The sequence below is a fragment of the Dermacentor silvarum genome, chromosome 8 (assembly GCF_013339745.2).
Source record: "Dermacentor silvarum isolate Dsil-2018 chromosome 8, BIME_Dsil_1.4, whole genome shotgun sequence".
NCBI lineage: Eukaryota > Metazoa > Arthropoda > Arachnida > Ixodida > Ixodidae > Dermacentor > Dermacentor silvarum.
In genome coordinates, this window is record NC_051161.1 from 86,023,234 (window position 1) to 86,041,933 (window position 18,700).

General features: G+C 45.5%; 1 protein-coding gene across 1 annotated transcript in view; it reads left to right on the plus strand.

Annotated features, from left to right (window-relative positions):
* The window catches only part of LOC119462257 (probable glutamate receptor), a 177,625-nt gene that overhangs the window by 94,276 nt on the left and 64,649 nt on the right, over positions 1 to 18,700 (plus strand). The gene's annotated exons all lie outside the window — the stretch shown is intronic.

The following is an 18,700-nucleotide window of genomic DNA, read 5'->3' on the forward strand; positions in this document are numbered from 1 at the left end:
GAAGACACGTTTCACTTTCGTGTTCTATACCGATTCTTATATAAGAGGGATCAACCACATTTTTTTACTTTCTTTATGACTTCAACCCATGAGGCTGGTGTCGAAAGCGAGCGTGCGTCGTATCGTGGGAGCAGCAAATTGAAAACAAGAGACGGCGTAATTTCATTTAACGTTTCATTTATCTTCCGTAACGTGTGATTTCCTTACGCAGTACAACATCTTCCTAACTCCACTTCATCCTCTAAATAATGACTATAACATCGCCTACTGGAGTTTGCTCTCTAATTCCCACCACTCTATTGCTGTATTTAACGTTACGCCCAACATTTTATTGCGATAGCAATTATATGGACACTCAAAAGCAGATTTCTGCCGTCGCCGTCGCCGTCGCCGTCGCCGTGAGGTTCCGTATGACGTCATTTGGAGAAGAAATCGTCGCCGATGATGATAAGTGGTTCTTGAGGGAAAGGGAAAGGTTGGCGCTATCTTCTGCAGCCCTTGAGGGAGCACGGCTCAGCGCCAATCGTCGCCGATGATGATGATAAGTGGTTCTTGAGGGAAAGGGAAAGGTTGGCGCTATCTTCTGCAGCCCTTGAGGGAGCACGGCTCAGCGCCAATCGTCGCCGCGCGCCGAACGCTGTATGTGCGAGTGAAAGCGCGCGAGGGGCGCGTCTTTCACGGGGAGTGAACGCACTGCGGAGAACAAACGCGCGTTCTGCGCCGTGCTCGCTTAAGGGCTGCAGAAGTAGGCGTCTCTGTTCTCCTTCACAATCACCATGTATGTAGAGCAAACGCGCCTTCTTCCGACGAGCGAGAGGCCTTGGGGGAGGGGCAGGGAAGGGAGGCGACGTTTAGCTGCGGCACGCAGTGCCTATTTATATCAGATGCTCCGGCAACAGTCATCAACGCCGCACGCATTTTGAGCGAACGCGGGCAAAACGCAGATGGCGTCGACAACAGTTCTGCGTGTTGCCGATGCTGCTGCATGTCCAAGTTTATACAGCTGATAAAGCTAATATCATTACTCCGTATAGCTCTCTACAAGTTTGCTATCGCAATTGATGCTTCGCCTTTCAGGTGAAACTGCGACAACTCTTATGGGCCTTGGAGAGCTCTTCCCACGTATTGTGGATGCCGAGCTTGAGGAGTTTCTCCGTTGATACCGTGGGTGGGAGGGTCAAGGCTACTTTGATTGCCTTTTCAATGATAACATTGATATTCTTGAGACGGCTTGAGTGTCAGGTGGGGAGTGCCGTAGGTGATGTGGCTAGTTAGAAGGGCTTGAATTATCCTTAGTGTGTCTTGCTCTTTGAGTCCGCTTCTTTGGTTTGTTATCCCCTTGAATGAGGTGCGTAACTTGTGACAATGTACGTTGGAGACGTAGGAGAGTGACCGCGCCTGATCCGTCCTTGTGGATGTGAAGACCTATAGTACGCGAAAGGAGTCGACTGTAGGGATATTGGTTCCGTTGAGGAAAGCTAGGATCGGGTTCGATATAGTTGGATGGTCTTCCTCGTGTCTGTGCTTTGAGGACGAGAAGTTCTGACTTTTCGGCTGTGCATTGGAGACCACCGTCTCGGAGGTATCGTTCGATGGTATTGATGGCTTGTAGACTGCGTTCTTGTTGTCCAGTAGTAGGTGCTTTAGTTAAGAGTGTGATGTCGGCGTAAATGGCGTGGCGTAGGTTTGGGATGGCATTGAGTTGTTTTGGCTGCTTGATCATTGCGATGTTGAAAAGGAGTGGTGAAATAACTGATGCTTGTGGGGTTCCTTTGTTGGGTAGCCCAAATTTATCACTGCAGAGGTTGCAGACGCCTACTGTTGCTGTTAAGTGTGTCAAAAAGCTGCTGATGTAGGTATAGATACGGGCTTCGCAGCCTGTATCTTCGAGGTTGCGGAGGATGGTTTCGTGGCTCACGTTGTCGAATGTGCCCCTTACGTCTATTGCCAGGATTGATGATTTGCGCCTGTGCTCAAGGTAGTCGAGCAGGACTTCCTTTAGGAGCAGGAGTACGTCCTGCATGGCCAAATCCGGTCGGAATCCGAACATGGTGTGCGGCAAATATCCCTTGTCCTCGAGGTATGGCGTTAACCAGTCGTGCATCATGTGCTCGATGAGTTTGTCCACGCAGGACGTGAGGAAGATGGGATGGAGGTTTTCGATGCGAAGGGGTTTGTTCGGTTTGGAGATCATGGTGACCTCCGAATGCTTCCAGGTGGCTTGTAGGTCCCCCTTTTCCCAGCATTCGTTGTACTACTGGATCAGTGCTGTTGTGGCCTGTTGCAGGAGGTTGCGTAGGAGCTTATTAGTGATTCTGTCCTTGCCGGGACTGGTGTTTCTAGTGAGTTGGGCTAAGGCTGCTTGGAGGTCTGCTTGCGTGAATGGTCGATCGAGGTCTGGGTCATGCAAAAGAATGGAAACAAAAAGGACAAAGACTATTTACAAGAATGAGAAGAAAGAAATTAGAATGGAAAATCTGTATGATAACACTAAGGGCAGGCTCCTTGCTATTTCAGGCTGCAGCCGGTTGCCTAAGGACCAAAAAATACCGGAGTAAATATTCGGAGCTATATGAGGCATGTGTATGCTGCAGCAAAGATCCGGAGACCACTCAACACATCCTAATTGAATGCGAACGGATTCACCCAGTAAGAACAGTAGGTAACGTGCACCTTCCAGGTGCGCTTGGGTTTTAAGTGGACGGAAGCATCAACCGGTCAGCGGTCGAGATAAGCAAGAAGCGTTTAGAGTATTGGTGGAAAAAAAGCAGGGAAGAGATTGATAAGACCGGATTTGATCTCTTAGTCATAGGTAGAGGCACAAGGTACCAAAAAAAAAAAGATCAGTGAACTGTACAAAAAAATGCTAGATAAAATACATGTATAGCATACCTGATTAAATCACGCAGACTAGGTTACTATTTGTCACCGCCCTGTTTCAAAAGGGAAGGTCATTAAATCATCATCAGCATAGTCGCGAGAGAGGAGCCTGGCAGCAGCACATGGCTCATACATGCCGGTGCGCCATCGGTGCAATCTTAAAGGTTACGCAAAGGACTTTGCGCGGACTTCGTGCATGCGCCCCGCTACATGGCACATCGTGTCCAGGGCGAAGCGTGAGAGAACAGCCCGCTTGCAGTACACGTCTGCATTTCGTGATGCATTTCGGCTATTCGCACGCTTGGATGATCACCATAGATGACGTCTTCCCGAATGATTTAAATATCCAATTTTGCTTACGAATTTCACAGGGAAATAAAGCTGACGATGCGTTGCGGATAAACGGAGGAGGCCATTCCGGGAAACATGACAAAGTATGCTTTCGGCAGCGTCGGAAAGAACTGAGTTGATGTTATTTGCCTCCGTGCAATGAAGTAAATAACGTAGTTGTGATCACTGCGATATAACAGTAAAGCTCTAGTAACACCCAATAATGCTGGGCATCAAGCGAGCTTCACCTTACGCCTAAAACTCTGGGAAGAGATGGCCCAAATGACCATAGCGCAGGTGCACCTAAATTGTGAGTTCAAGGCGATAAGATGAAGACTGCTGCTTTAAAATAACTTGGCGCCGTCTCACGTTTTCAGTTCGTCGAACGATTTCTTCGATCTAACCCACAAAATCAGCGTTTGTATTGTGTTGGCGGTTACGCTTTCTGGGACTGAACTGCTCGAGACGAAGATGCCAGCTCTGCTCCGGAAAACAAAGTTTTTTTTTCTACCATTTTTCGGATGACGCGATGCACGAATGGCAATCAATACCGTCCTGACATTTCTTGTATTGATCCGTTCAACGCCAACGCATTCGCCTATAGAAAAGGCGAGTGCTGAAGAGAAGTTCCTTTTTTCTTTCACGTCGTGAGTCAGCAGCTTAGTTCCTTAAACTACACTAGAAAAAAATGTACATTCCTATGGGGAGATGCTCGAATAAAGGATTTAGTTAGACTATTTTCACCAAGACAGCTACCGGGGTAACAACTAAGATGGCAGACCAAAACACACCTCGTTCTCCTCGTATGCTACATTTCTCATCCGTAGCATTACTGCTGTTTCAAGTATGTATAAGATTTAGGGCACCCGGCGCATGCGGTATTTTCAGCAGGCGATAAAATGTTCCTCCTATGTCTAAACATTACTTTTTTCAGATTGCAGTTCTTTGTATTCTGTGGCGCCCATTTTGTCCTCTACGAAGTGTCAGCTATGGAGGCCTGATATCATCATCATCATCATCATCATCATCATCTGCATCATCGTCGTCGTCAAGCTCGTCGTCATCATCATAATCATATTTATGTACACCGCAGGACAAAGGTCCCTCCCAGCTGATCCCAAATCACCTCTGTCTTGCACCTGCTGGCCCCATCTTATGGTGGCGATTTTATAACTTCCTTAGACCGCCTAGTTCACAGGCATCCTTTACTGCGCTTCCTTGATCTGCTTTGATCATGAGAAGATAATGTGCAGAAGAATACGAGTAGGTCGAAGTGCATACGCCTGGCACTAACTATTTATGACCAGCAAATTGCCGATATCCTTGAAAAGGAAAGCATATAATCATTGTATTCCACCGGTACGAGCATACGGGGCAGAAACAGTGAATGTAAGATGAAGCAATAGCGCGGTGGCTTCTATCTAAATACATTGGAAAGAATAAATCGTTTTTCTCGGCAACCACTGCACCACGTTTGATAAGGTTTCTTGCATTTGAAAGAAAAAGTTAAACTCTAGTGACTGTTGGAAACAGATTTTCGATGTAGGCGATCCATTGTTTTATAAAAAGAGTTAAAGACTGCAATTTTTTAGGAAACGAAACGATCAGGTTTTTATCTCTGTAACCGAGGAAAGAAGCACCTACTGTACATATGAATCGGACGAAACATATTTTTTTCTCCCATGTCCAATGTTTTGGTAATATGTTTGTAAGACTTTTGCAAAACCTTTGTAAACACTGTAACATACGCGCGTAAGCTTTAAATTTTGATATCAAATTTGTACGCTTTGGGAGTTCTAACGGATGCAGTTTACAAAGCTGCGACATCTGTTCTTGATGCCGAGTTGCAGGTTCTCCAACTTCGTGCTTATACTTTTTTTCTAACTTTATGAATTTTCGGCAATTGCTGTAGAAACATTCAGGCTCTAAATCGAAATTCCGCTTCCTAGAGTCACTAGACTAACTTTCTTTCTCAAATGCAGCAAATTTCTTTACAATTGGTCCAGCGATTAGCTAAGAAGCGTATTTCTGCGTTACACATGTATTTGAATAGGCGGCAATTGAAGTTGGGCCCGAGCTAAAGCTTCTTCTCAACAAAGAAGCTCGATGAGAGGTTATGGACCTCGAAACGAGCGATGGAACGAAAAATGTTGGGCGTAACGTTAAAATACAGCAATAGAGTGGTGGGAATTAGAGAGCAAACTCCAGTAGGCGATGTTATAGTCATTATTTAGAGGATGAAGTGGAGTTAGGAAGATCGTGTACTGCGTAAGGAAATCACACGTTACGGAAGATAAATGAAACGTTAAATGAAATTACGCCGTCTCTTGTTTTCAATTTGCTGCTCCCACGATACGACGCACGCTCGCTTTCGACACCAGCCTCATGGGTTGAAGTCATATAGAGAGTAAAAAGCTTGGCCCTTGTCAGCTTTCCCGCGAATATTGCTAATGAAACAGAATAACATATATTTCTGTTGCACAAAGCTAACTAGCCGAGAGGTCCTATACCATGAACTATTGTTTGCCTCGCATGGCTTTAATAGTTTCTACTTGAATAGCGGTTGCATTGCCGTACATACAAATACGTCTTTATTTTTTTTTGTCAGTAGAACAGTATAAATTGCAGGCCAGCCTGAATCTCAAGGGCTTTAATGGCTGCGCCTGGCAGACAGCAGAAAACCACAATTCAAGCATTAAATAACACGTTAGCGATGTTTAAGAGAGTATCCGCCATCTGTGGGATCCGTGGGCACCATGCCATGCCCACGCAACGTGTCCTGGCAGCAAGGAGCTATTTCAGAAACACCTGGGTGCGTACAAAATTTATGATGTGAACGAAATTAACGTAGGAAGAAAAAGTTGGGATGGCTCTGCTACTACGCCCACGCAGCTGCGTAGGCAGCCTGAAACTTTCTGGAAAGCTGCTTTCCTGATTGGCGCGGATGTAGTTCGCTCTCACTATTTTTATTTTATTTTCCTTCTAAGCTCTTCTTCTGGAGTCAACTCGTTCTGTACCTCGCGTCGCAAGTTCTCACTCTAGCCTAGCCTATCGCAAATGAAGCGTCCGCTTGCACGCAGCTGCGCATCCAACGAAGCTGATGTCTTGCTATATCATTGCTATTCTTACACGCCATGATAGATATGCCTGAGTGGCGATGATCGTCTGTTGCTTAGCACGAGGTGTTGGTTTCCATTTTCGGAAGCCGCGGGCCTCATATTCCTTATTCGTACAATGCGGAAAGCACTCGTGCACGGGTTTCTGACTAGACTTAAAAAAGCCGCAGCTGGTCAAATGCATTCACGCGTTGACGAGCGAATCCTGAAGTACATGGCAATAAAAAAAACTCGAGACAGTACTGAGAAGCCTGCTTTCGCTTTAATGGTGACATGAAGGATGTCGAAAAAATCCGAGGACACCTAAGTACTTCTTGTGAATTGTGAATGCGAAAGCATTAAGGTCCAACTGAACGCCGCTGAGCGGTCCTTCGTCTTTCGCGCTGCGAGTAATGTAACATAGCGGTAGGTGCTGCCCGAGCCACACACAGCAGCAGCTCGCGTAGCCAACGCCGCATGCCACGGACATCCTGTGCGACGAGAGACCGAGCAAGCAGCAGTGGCCACCAAGGCCCGCAGGCGTGCGCATGATAAGTGGTTCTTGAGGGAAAGGGAAAGGTTGGCGCTATCTTCTGCAAGGCGTGCGCATCAGCTAAGCCCGGTGGGGTGACAGAAAGAGAGAGAGAGAGACGGCTTCCGGGAGCGAGACGCCAGCACCCGCACGCGCGCGTGACGCGAGTGCCTCGCCGTCGACAACCCGCCTCGGCCCACGGCATCGCGTCGCCGCATCTGCTCCGTCGAGACGCGCTGCATGGTGACGTGGCGTCGCGGCCAATGCGAATTTAGGTACCGTTTCTCTGCTACCGACCCCGGCTGTTTCGCTCAATGGGCTATTTGATGCTTTGACATCACAAATGTAAGGAACAGCTTTCCTCGTGCCCCTTCGCACATCCTATGCGCGCATTACATAGACTGTAGATGCAGAACCTTATGTGTCAGTTGCGCGCACCCATTCTCATAGAATGGCGAAGAGTGAGGTAGCCTAAAATATCAAAATAGGCCGTGACTCCTTTTGCTCGACGCCTTATTGTTTTCTACGTCCCGGCAACGTCCGGGGCCTAACTTGTATTGGACGGTGCCTCATCGGAAGCCTCCGAGAACGTGCTAGGTCCCTAGACACAAGACATCGTAGCAACCTAGCCATTCATGTCGCGTCGTGCGGCTTACGCCGGCATCTGATAAGTGCCCAATCCTGACCCGACACAGTGACCCAATAATGCGCGAAATCGCAGAATCGTACGCCATACGTAGGACAGGCTCCTATTGTGTAAGCGCGCCATCACTAAGCAAGCAAGGGGAAGGGCTCTAAATTTTTTCCTGTATTTCTCTGCTTTATACCAGGTTCGCCATGTATCCTCGGTGATGTAAACAAGGCACCTTTTCTATGTTTGATAAAAGTGAGGGCCACATTATGTGCGGCGTGCAGCCAAAGTTCAAAGTGACTGATGTATTACGGCATTTGCAATAAATTGCGCGTATACGATTGTTTCGGAGCATTATGAGTGTGTTTTACGAGCGGTGCTTTTTTACCCCGTTGCCCAGGCACAACTACAAATGTCGCCTAGGTCAAATTTAGCAGAAATAAGAGGAACGCTACGCAAATTTGTGTGCGAAGATAAGTGCGTGTGGACCAAAAAGAAAATCCCTCAGAACCCATCGTGAAGTGTAATGCAATTACGTTTGAAGCAATGTAACGACACAGCGTATTACGAACACCTAAAACGTTTCGTGCATGAGACTGTTGCCAGGCTCTAATCAAACACATGCACACGCATGTGAAGGCTGTCTGAATATATCTGACGTGGGCTCGGTTCCACCCCGCACCGGAGTAATTATCACGGATATCCACGTACCCAGTGACCCAAGTGAAAGGAACACGGTCAGGTCCATAGATAGATAGATAGATAGATAGATAGATAGATAGATAGATAGATAGATAGATAGATAGATAGATAGATAGATAGATAGATAGATAGATAGATAGATACCAAAAAGTGCGTGAAGTAGAATGCTGATTGCATTAATACAGCCTTTGCAAAAAAACCATTGACAAGAAGTTCAAAAGTGACATACAGCCGTTGCCAGCTACGCTTACTAATTACCCGTGGTAACTCTACGTTATACCAAGCTTCTATTTAGTAGAAATGAGGGTCATGTTAAGTGCAATGTCTGGAACTAATTTCAAGGCGAAGTAACCTGTGCGTGGATGACTTCATATACCCTTGTAAATATTCCTTGACAAGCGCTCGAAAGCGTCATAGGCGGGCCAGGTTTCAAATGGGCCAATCCTAATGTGGGCTACGTTTTAAAGTAGGTGATTCTATTACAAGTGGCTCCAAGTTTCACTGAATATTGGGTAGTGATTCTGCAATGTATAGCACAAGTCTGGTGTTTTTTTCCGTTTTTTTTCTGCGACAAGCCCTTCACACCTTTTCAAATGCAGTAGGCCCATTTCGGCGTAGCCGATCTCGCAGACGCCGCAGGCAGCGTGGCACAGACAGCAAGCCGTGTATACTCTCAAGAGCGCGAACTCTCCACGCTGCCGGGATGGAGGCCGTACCGCATTGCCGCAATGTCTCGTGGCGCAATGCTTGCACTTCGTTGTGTAACTCGTGATTTCGAAAGTGAGGCCACGATGCAGCAAACAAACAAAAAATTAAAGAAAAGAATGATGAATAAAACATCGGTACACCTGTAACATCCGTGGAGTTTAGGTATAGTGAAGTGAGACAGCAACGCATGCGCATTGCAGAATGAAAACGCACATAACTAGCAAGCGCCTTATTTCTGGGACAACACGCTTATTTTGAAGGTGACGCCAGGAGCACTGCTCTGTATGAGAAATGTTTTTAAACTTAGGAAAATTCAACTCCGGTTCCCATCTACGTAATGCGAAGCATGCTTGGTTTCGTAGCGAACGGTTGTTATAAATCATATAACTGTTCTGCCGCGAACAGTAACTGCACTTCCGACATCTGTACCCCATGGGTCTGCCTCATTCATGTATATATATATATATATATATATATATATATATATATATATATATATATATATTTACATTTGTTACTGTGAGTTTCGGTAATCATTAACTCTAATCATTCAAAGAACTTTTACAGTATTTATTGCAATGCAATATCTTGAATGGAGGAGTTGTACAGCCCCTATTTGAAAATGTACAAAGAATTCCTTTTTGTGATGATAGCTGTTGTGGTTTAAGTTTTTCCGAGCTGCAAAGACAGCGCGTAAGATTTGAACAAGTAACCAGGTGACTGGTCGCTTAGGCGCAGGAACATTAGTGCCCTTCAACATGCCACGAATGAATTATCGATGCTGCACGCCAACCGAAGGCATGAATAGATGTTGGGCAACGGAGAATGATAGAATACAATGTTCTGGTATCACTTGTCTGTTGTAGCAATGAACCAAATCGATCCACGTAATGTGCGATAATAATGAACTCAAAATCTTGAAGCTCTGTCAGTATTTTTGGCTATTGGCATACACCGTAAAGGGCGGGGATGTTTTGGCGGTGGTTGGGGATGTATCGGAGGTGACGAGTGTGGCCATTGCCAATCATTTTTTTTTGCTTGCGGCCTGTTCATGCCTTCGATCTAAGTCCAGTTTTGATAGTTCGTTGGTATCACGTTTTAGGGCACAAATGTCGATGAGCACAAGTGCGTAGTCACGTGGTAATCTAACGCACTTTCCAACGTTGGAAAATTGAAACCCCAGAAGCTATTAACAGGGGCAGGAATGATTTGTATAATTGCTAGTGTATTAGCGCATCAGGGGGTGGAGTGGAGGGAGGGCTCTACAAATTCACAGTTGTTTGTTTTGTGTTGAAAGCAATACCTTACAAGTTGTTTTTTATAATGTTGAATAACTTTGTAATTTTATAGTACAAAATACTCTGGCTTCCTGAAGTGGACAGTGAACAATACTAAACTGGCTGCATTATTGCAAGGCTCGCATGAATTTCACACGACTTGGCAGGAGTTGGGTGAAACATCCTGTATGTATATATGTATGGGCACATACCGAGTGGTACATACACAGTGGTAAATAGCATACAGGTGCATACCCTGCAGCGCTGAGCATGTGCGTGTATGGAAATCCGCAGGCGTCTAGGATGGCTAGAGCGCAACGTGAGCCTTTGTTTAGAAAACGTTTATTCCAACAAGTTACAATACAAACTTGGCGATTCATGATGGCTGCAAAGTATCACCAGGACGTGATAGCATACAAATAACTACAAAGGAAGTTCATTGATGTAGTCTTAACATTAAGTGTACAGGTGACCAAAAGTTTTACAACACCGTGCACACTAATACTCATAGGTAACACAAACGATTGTTCTGTCTGGCCGCACGCAGTCATTGAGCATCAGAAATTTTAATCGTTCAGCAGAAAAAAAATGCAAAAATAACTAAACACACAGCCACACAAACAAAACAGAAAAAAAACTTGTAAGAGCTACTGCCTGTACTCATACGTGCAGCGAACACACCCGATGCCGTCTCAACTTTCTTACTGTACTTCTTCAACTTAACCAAAGAGTTTCTTCTCTTCCTGCTGAGAGAGGTGTGATTTTAAAATAGCAGCATTCGAAACTCCATCTGAATCTTCTTTAAGACGAAAAGGCGAGTACGCCACGTTATGAGGGAGGCATCTTCCCCGTGCGCTGGTATTTGTTCCGTAAGATACCGCACCATAACTAAACGATATCGCTGTAGTGCCGGGTAGTGCCGGGTAGGCGGCTCGCTGCGGTTTTTGTCGGTCTTCAGCTAAGTAGCGCCGACGCCACAACACCAACATGGTGACAGTAAAGACCACTTGCGCGAAGGGATCATATTCGCATCGACTGCGGGAACACACACGAACCCCGAATGCTCGCTTCGCGACCTGTCACACGCATTTCCTCACTACACATTCAAACATCGTGTGAAGAATTGTTTCTGCATTGCCACAGTTCGGGGGGCAGTGATCGTTTGGAACTATACTCCCCACTGCGACAGTGGCTGTCGGGTAAGTAGGGTGCCCCACCATCGCAACCAATCAAATTCTGGTACCTGTTCTGGCAGACGACTCTTGCGGCATTGGTTCCACTTATTTGGTCGGCATATTTTTTTTTCTTCGTCGGTAATGGTGCGGCCGCGCAGCACTTCACTGATTCGTGCGGGCGAGATCTTTCGGAAGTTCTGCGGCGCCGGCGTCAACCGAACGTTTAAGCTCGGCTATTGTTTCATAAAAGGCGTACTGGTGTTCTGCTTGCGGTCCCCAATACCTTTCTGATGCAACTCCCGATCACAAAGTTCCGCCTCAGTACATGAACAAGCTACGGCCTGCGTACTCGGTGTCATGAAACAGATTGTACGTAGTTTTCGTAGCTAAGGCCTTCGTAACTCACAGGTCACCTGGCAGGCTGAGCCCACCACAACTTGTTGGTAGTTTCAAAAGCGTCGGTTTATTTTCGCTCATTTCTCGTCCCAGAAATACGCTCCAACCCACGAGGCGGGGCGGCTGGCGACGCTTCGTGGAACGAGCGCTTTGTGCGCGACATAGAAGGCGTATGCGCGCGCTTTGGTTTTGGCAAAAGTAAAGGGGTTTATAATAGGGGCCACAAGCATTTTTCGGTCCCAAATAAATAACGTCAGCGTCACTGCGCGTGCATGCGTGAGATGCAAAGAGAGTTTGACGTTTGCTTCGGCGACGCTATTTCATTGAAGTAGCGCTCCGACGCAAACACGACGAAAACGTTTTGCATGAACAAACTTGGCGGCATCCATCGAAGCGACGGCCTCTCGCCTTATACCACATTCAGCCCATTTGCTTCTTAATCTGCAGCCATCAAAAGCAATGAACGATGTCCTAGGCTTTCGCTTTCACTCGTTTCTAGTAAAAAAAGCAGGGTTATGCGAGAGATCATAGTTAATTCTTAGATCAGTAGTAAAACTTGAAGGCCGCCAGTCCTAACACAAATATGTGTCGTCGCTATGAAGAGGCCCGTCTTCTTGCTATGTCAGCCGAGGTTGAATTCACAGCAAAACCCATATATGCGTAAACTTAAACAAGTTAGCCATTCAAAAAAATTTTTTTTTGACGAAAGCCTGCAAGAAGCTTCAGAATGTAGCATGAGCAGTTCATTGATTGAATTTCTTTTCTAACGGCCGATTTTGAGCTGTCATATATATACACATAGGGGAACTGGGAAAATGCACTCCTTAAGGAGTGTGATAGAAATTCAAATATTTTATGAACACTGATATCCCATTTCTTACAACGCAAGCTATTTTTCTCATAGCGTCTGCCCGGCCCGAGTGAATTGTTTATGATAAGAGGAATCACATTTCATTCTATAGGGGGAACTAAAGACTCAACCTCTAAAGTTTTGATATACTTTGTCTATGCTGAAACAGCGTAACCACGCGAAAGTACTTTGAAATAAATGGTGTTACACCCACGTATACCAGCGCTGCGGCGTTTGGCAAAATATTTCAAGAAGATAAATTTTTTTCATCTTGTCAGCTAGTAACCAGCGTGTTCATGTCCAATAGAGGCAACCAGAGTCCTAAAATAATACCTCAGTGATGAATATTTGCTTGCTATTTCTTGTTTGTGTTCCTCTAAGTTTACTAATTATATTTGCCACTGGGGTACATTTGGAAGGTATGTCCCGCATTCACCTAAGTCTCTTACGCAATAATTTGTGCGTAAGCAAAAATTTCAGCCAATCCTGATATTGTACATACTTTTAGCGAAGGCAACGGGCCAATGGCAAAGAATACTTATGAACGAAATACTTTGTAAGCCCAGAATTCTTACGATTATAATAATGATATTTGCCGGCGCAGAAAGACTACCACCTATTTTTATAGCGGACGAGAATAATGGCGAAAGAAATTAAGGTGCGCTTAGGAAAACGAATGCTTTCAATGTAACAGCGCTAAATGTGAAACGGATGCTTTGTGTAAGAAAGATAAGGACGGACGGCTTCGCCTTTCTTCGCCGACACTCCGACACTCTTCTCCCCCGTGGACGATATTGCTACTGACCTATTGGCCTTAATGAAACCAAACCCACCTTGCTCCGACATTAGCGACTACGTCAGCAGCTTCAGCCGCATCGTACTTTGCATCTCAAGAGGCTGCCACGTGCTAGCTGTACACAATAGACTGCGGCTTCTCGGAGAAAGACTATGCGTACTTTACTTTTGCACGGTCGATCCTCAATATCAGAAAGGTGCGTTGGAACAAAAGTTTGTTTGTTATCGTCCGTATGTATTACAAGAGTGCACAATACCGGAGCGAGCAAATACGAAGTGCTGCTCATGCGAAATATACCCGAACGGGAACTGCGTTCACATACTCGTGGCTCGGTAGGAATATGCATATGTGTACCTTTGCCAGGCACTTGGAATTAAGAAACATGGAGCGGAATGCGAGGTCATAACGAAACAAGATTGGAAAGAACATTGTCTGGAGATATATGCACGCTCGAGATGTGCGTTTGATGTTTACATATGAATGGCGCGAGCAGCGAAGTGCATATTTTTGTGCCTCACATGACTCAAAGATATAGAAGGGCGCACTTGTAAGTTACGCTTTCTTGTGTTTCACATCTTTCCTGCACCATTGTATATTTACAGCGGCGGACAACTCATAAATGTGAATTCATATAACCAACAAGGCTTCCATATATACAACTTCGCAATCTCTTTAAAAATAGCTAATTCTTGGCTTGTAAACTTTCTTATTTACTTGCTTCTACCTAATAATTCCTAATGTGCATGTTCCTTAAGGCTTAGCTGTTTTCGAGTGCCTTAGGATTGAGTGAGAGTTTCTATGTATTTAATGATTTTTCTTGCGCTAGTGGGCACTGCGGATAATTCCGCAGTGGGCACTGTTGACGGTCTAAGGGAAAACTGCAATAATGTCAAAAACGGAGAAAACGGGCCTCTTGCCGCGCACTGCAGAAAGTGAACTTGCAATCCAAAATTTGGTAGTTACATCGTTATAGTCCAGAATCGTAATCAATGGACGAGGCTTATTACAAAGGCGAAGTCGATATGTGATGAAATAGAAAAATGTTTCAGTGTAGCGTCCCTGACGTTGACAGAAAAGGAACTACGGTTTTTGGAGGTGTAAATATTGCAGTGCACATGTAAAGTGTAACGTGTGTAAGCGTGCATCAGTCGCAATCGGATTTCAAATAAAAAAGTTGAATGTTGAAATTTGCAATTTGTCACTTCAAATAAGCAGTGCAGCGGTACTTCGGTAGATGCTGGCACGCAGGCAACTAGTAGGTTTCCATAAAGGAATGTAAACGACATCACACGGAAGGGCGTACAGCTAGGATACAGCAACTGATGCCGCATAAATGGGAATAAAAGCAACGTGTATGACATTTAGAATGACAGAAATCACAGCCGTTTGGTAGTGATTCCTGATTCCTAAGAGTAGGCGTAAAAAAAAAGAAAAAAAGAAAGCATGGCTACAAAAGAGAAGAAAACAACAACTCAAACACCGACTATCAACTGGGATGCTACAGTCTGTGCAGCTGTCCTTAAAACTGCAGTTGCTTTTATTTAGGACAGGCACATCGCTGCCTCAATAAATGAGCACACATGGACCAGAACTGGTGGAATGCCGTCTAACATGTTGTGCTGTCGCCAATCCAATGGTACTCGAAATTTTGAGAACAGTAAAGCTTTATTTAGACACACGAATGAAGCGCTGCGTCTTATGGTCGAAACGTGCGATGTCAGTAATTGCGAGAAATACATGCATGTAAGCCGGTGTTTGATTATTCTCCGTTACAAAGAATTTTCCCGGCTGAACAACTATGTTTTGAGAGTAAATATACGTGTGTTCACATTGCGAATTTGCGGCATTCAAAAAGTGCTGAATTATGCAGTGAATTCATGCTGATTGTGCACTTTCGTGCTTTCAACGTCTTTCTCAAAGAAATCAGCCTGCAGGTTTAGCGTGGTAGGAAAGAGATGCTTTTCGGGTCTCATTTCCGTAAAACATTTTTGGAAGTTTGCGTATTCCTTGGTGTTCGACGAATTACCCATTGGAACGTAAGGAAATGCTTCAATTTCATCCATCATGTACCCTTTATTTGGTGCGCTAGCGCATCTTCCAACGGGGGTCGCAGACTTGCAATCAGTGAGGACGGGATCCGAATGACTCATACTAGGTATATTCGCTTGTTCATATGCACATAATTTTCGGTCCGTTCTATAAGGTCAACTTCAGCTGCTCAAGTGGAAAACCAACTCTATGTATAGTCAATAGAACAAAGCGTGGTTCCGAGATTCGAGCAGAACAGCGTGTCCTGATCTTGGAACCATGCTTTGCGATACCGAGTAAACTTAAAGATGCGTATGCCATACGAAATAGAACTAAAGGGCACGCGTTTTGCAGATGCACCTGTATACTATTCCCATTTGTTGCGCAAAATACCTGAGTACAAGTTCCACCTTGAAAAACAAACAGAAAAAAAGAAACATACCGACACACAATACGGAAAGGAAGATGGGACATGCTTAACCTGTGTCTCGTTTGTCGGTTTTTTCGCGCTACTGCTTTCAAAATGAAAGTACATAAATTCGCACCTTTGTCCCCGAAATTACTTTAAGGTCCTACGGCCGATCACTTGTCTAACCGCGACATTATTTCGTTTGCTCTTGTTGCAATAGAAAATCACCACTATAACAATGTCTCGGCTGTGATAGTTTAAATCTTTAAAAGAGAGATCACAACCCAATTCATCAAAGGCATAGTCCATTCGAACAAGTCACACGAAACGTGCAGTGTCTGATGCAATAAATTTTTCGCGTTCATGACGCACCTGCCCTCAGCATCAATCTGGCGCGCGCATTTAACTTTGACATGTTCGTTGCCTTGTTCTTGGCGGTTCACCTCCTGCAGGCGCGCGTGACTTTCCAATAATAGATGTCTGAAGGGTTACATAGTGCCTTGCAAAAAGTACCCGCATTCGCTTGCGCGAACGAACGCACCCACACCTCCCCAGTTATTCTGCGGAGCTTAGACAGATGGCGTACGGCTCGCTAGCCAATTTCAGCTCATGGAGTCATGTACTACACCTAATGTGAAGGAACTTTTAAAAGCCCTGGGATTCGTCAGCTTCTCCACGAGACATACGACTCTTTTGATGCCAGTGAAAGCAACAAGTACGACCTTGGTTAGTGGGTTAAAATTTGCGCTCCCATTTAGCTGGCTGTAATTATGTCGAGTAATTTATCTCCAATAAGAAACACAAGAAAAAAGTAGCTCCGGCAGGGGTGAGTAAGCTGCTTTCTATGGCGTAAAACCCCTGAGGGACAGTTTTCAAACTCACGCACTTGCCGCATAGGCATCTCGCACCTCGTATCTTTACGCTATGACGCTATTCAATGTATGGTTTCCAGCAGACGCGCCGTATGATAACAAGCGCGGGGGGTGGCAAACCGGCACTAACGTTTTCACACACTCTTGGTAATCCTGCGCGTGAGTCATGTTCGTGGCACAATAGTCGCAACACTTTAAACAAATGCATTATCCAGAGTGCTTTAAGAAAAGTTTCGTGCACACCGCTTCATTCGCTCACTCGGTTCTCCAAGCGAAAAAAACGTACATTGTGTGATCTTACGCCCATGTACTCGCTACACTTCGTCCCGCGGGACAATATGGTTCTCAACCGTAGTTTTTCAGCCAGCATCTTCGTCCGTGCGATTGGTAGCGAGGGGACCCTAAGCACGTGGATTTGTCACTCCGAATAGTGCACTATACGTTAGCGCAAGGGATTTCCAGCGCATTAGCATTGTTTCTCGAGAAAGTTTTCTCCAAAGCGAGACTCCACACTGCAGCCGCCGCATTGCGCTGAAAAAAATTACTAGACCCCCAAGAGCCGAGAAAAAAAAAGTATACCTGTGTGAAGCTTAGTGCTAGCGGCTGTACAAACTTATCAATGGGCGCACTCCCACCTGCATTCGGATGCGTAGGCCACGCGAAAAGAGACTGCGCAGGTGCGGGGCGAAGCTCTCGCGTTCCAAAATTTGAACACGCGAAGCCGTGATTCCGAGTCCCGCTCTCACGCTACGTTCCCAGGAGGAAAAACTGGAAGCGTTGGGACGAAATTTCTCCACTCGGGAAAACGCGCTTGTCTGTGCGTATCTGCTGCTAAAAGAACAGCGCCACCCACAACAGGCGCCTTTTTGTCTCGGCTTAGCGAGTCGGCGATACTTTGTTCTCCCCTCGGAAAGAGGCGAAGTGGGAGGCGGTACATCGCTTCCTTTCAGTGCCCGCACACTTTATCATGGAGCGACAGCTCTATTCTGCTGCGAGCTGGTCACGCAAGCCCGTTCAGCGTGTGTATACATTTAGAGGCGCTCCTGTGCGGTGGGCAATCTGGGGGACAAAACTCCCCCGCCCTCTAGGGGCCACTGCCGGGATGAACGTTATAGACACAGTCTTTCGACGCTGGGGTATCCAAACTTTTCTCTTACACGGCGCTTTGCAATATATTAAATATGTCCCCTTAGGATTAGATGCGATGCATCAACGTTCACTATTGAGGAAAAGTACAAGGTGACGGAAACATCTTTTGTGTCGTAACTTTCTTCAGAGAGCGTGGGAGCTTTTCTGATTTCTTTATTATTTCACCACTTAGCCTACTGCTTTCGCACTTATCACCACTAAATTTCCATTTTGTCTAGCATTATTCTCCGGAACGAAATGCTGAAACGGGAATGAGAAGCGGAATCAGAAGCGTCACTCAGGGCACGTAACCCGTATAAGAATACAGACGGGTGGCTCTGGGGCAAGTGGCGCTTGTAACTTCCTGAGCAAAATTAGTTCTGCAGATGTGCGAAATATTGATACAGTTTTGCGAAAAGGAAAATTGACATCTATTCACAAGGAGGATGAACTGACAAAGGAAGCATACAAGTTTTTCAGGAAGTTGAAATTGTAGTTGAAGAAGCACTCTTGCTGCTCCTCGACTCGAACCCGGGACTAGCGCCTTTTCTTAGCATTAACTTCCCTCTGTCTGGTATGAAAAAAAGACGTAGTTATAATAGGAGTTGATAACAGAGAGCGGTTATGTATTTATTCAAAAACTGAAGCTACTTCCGTGGCTCACAGCATGCCATGCAACTCCACGGGTTCGGTGACAAACAACATGCATATACACAGCGATAACATAAACACACAGATGCCACATACAAAAGTGCGTCTGCACTTAAAGTGCTCACAATTCATCATTGAAGCGGGTAGTTAAAAACATACTTAACGACATTCCATTGCGCGCTAAGCGCAAGCACTGTTTCAAGCTCCAGTTTGAATGTTTCAAGATCGTAGTTCAAGTTC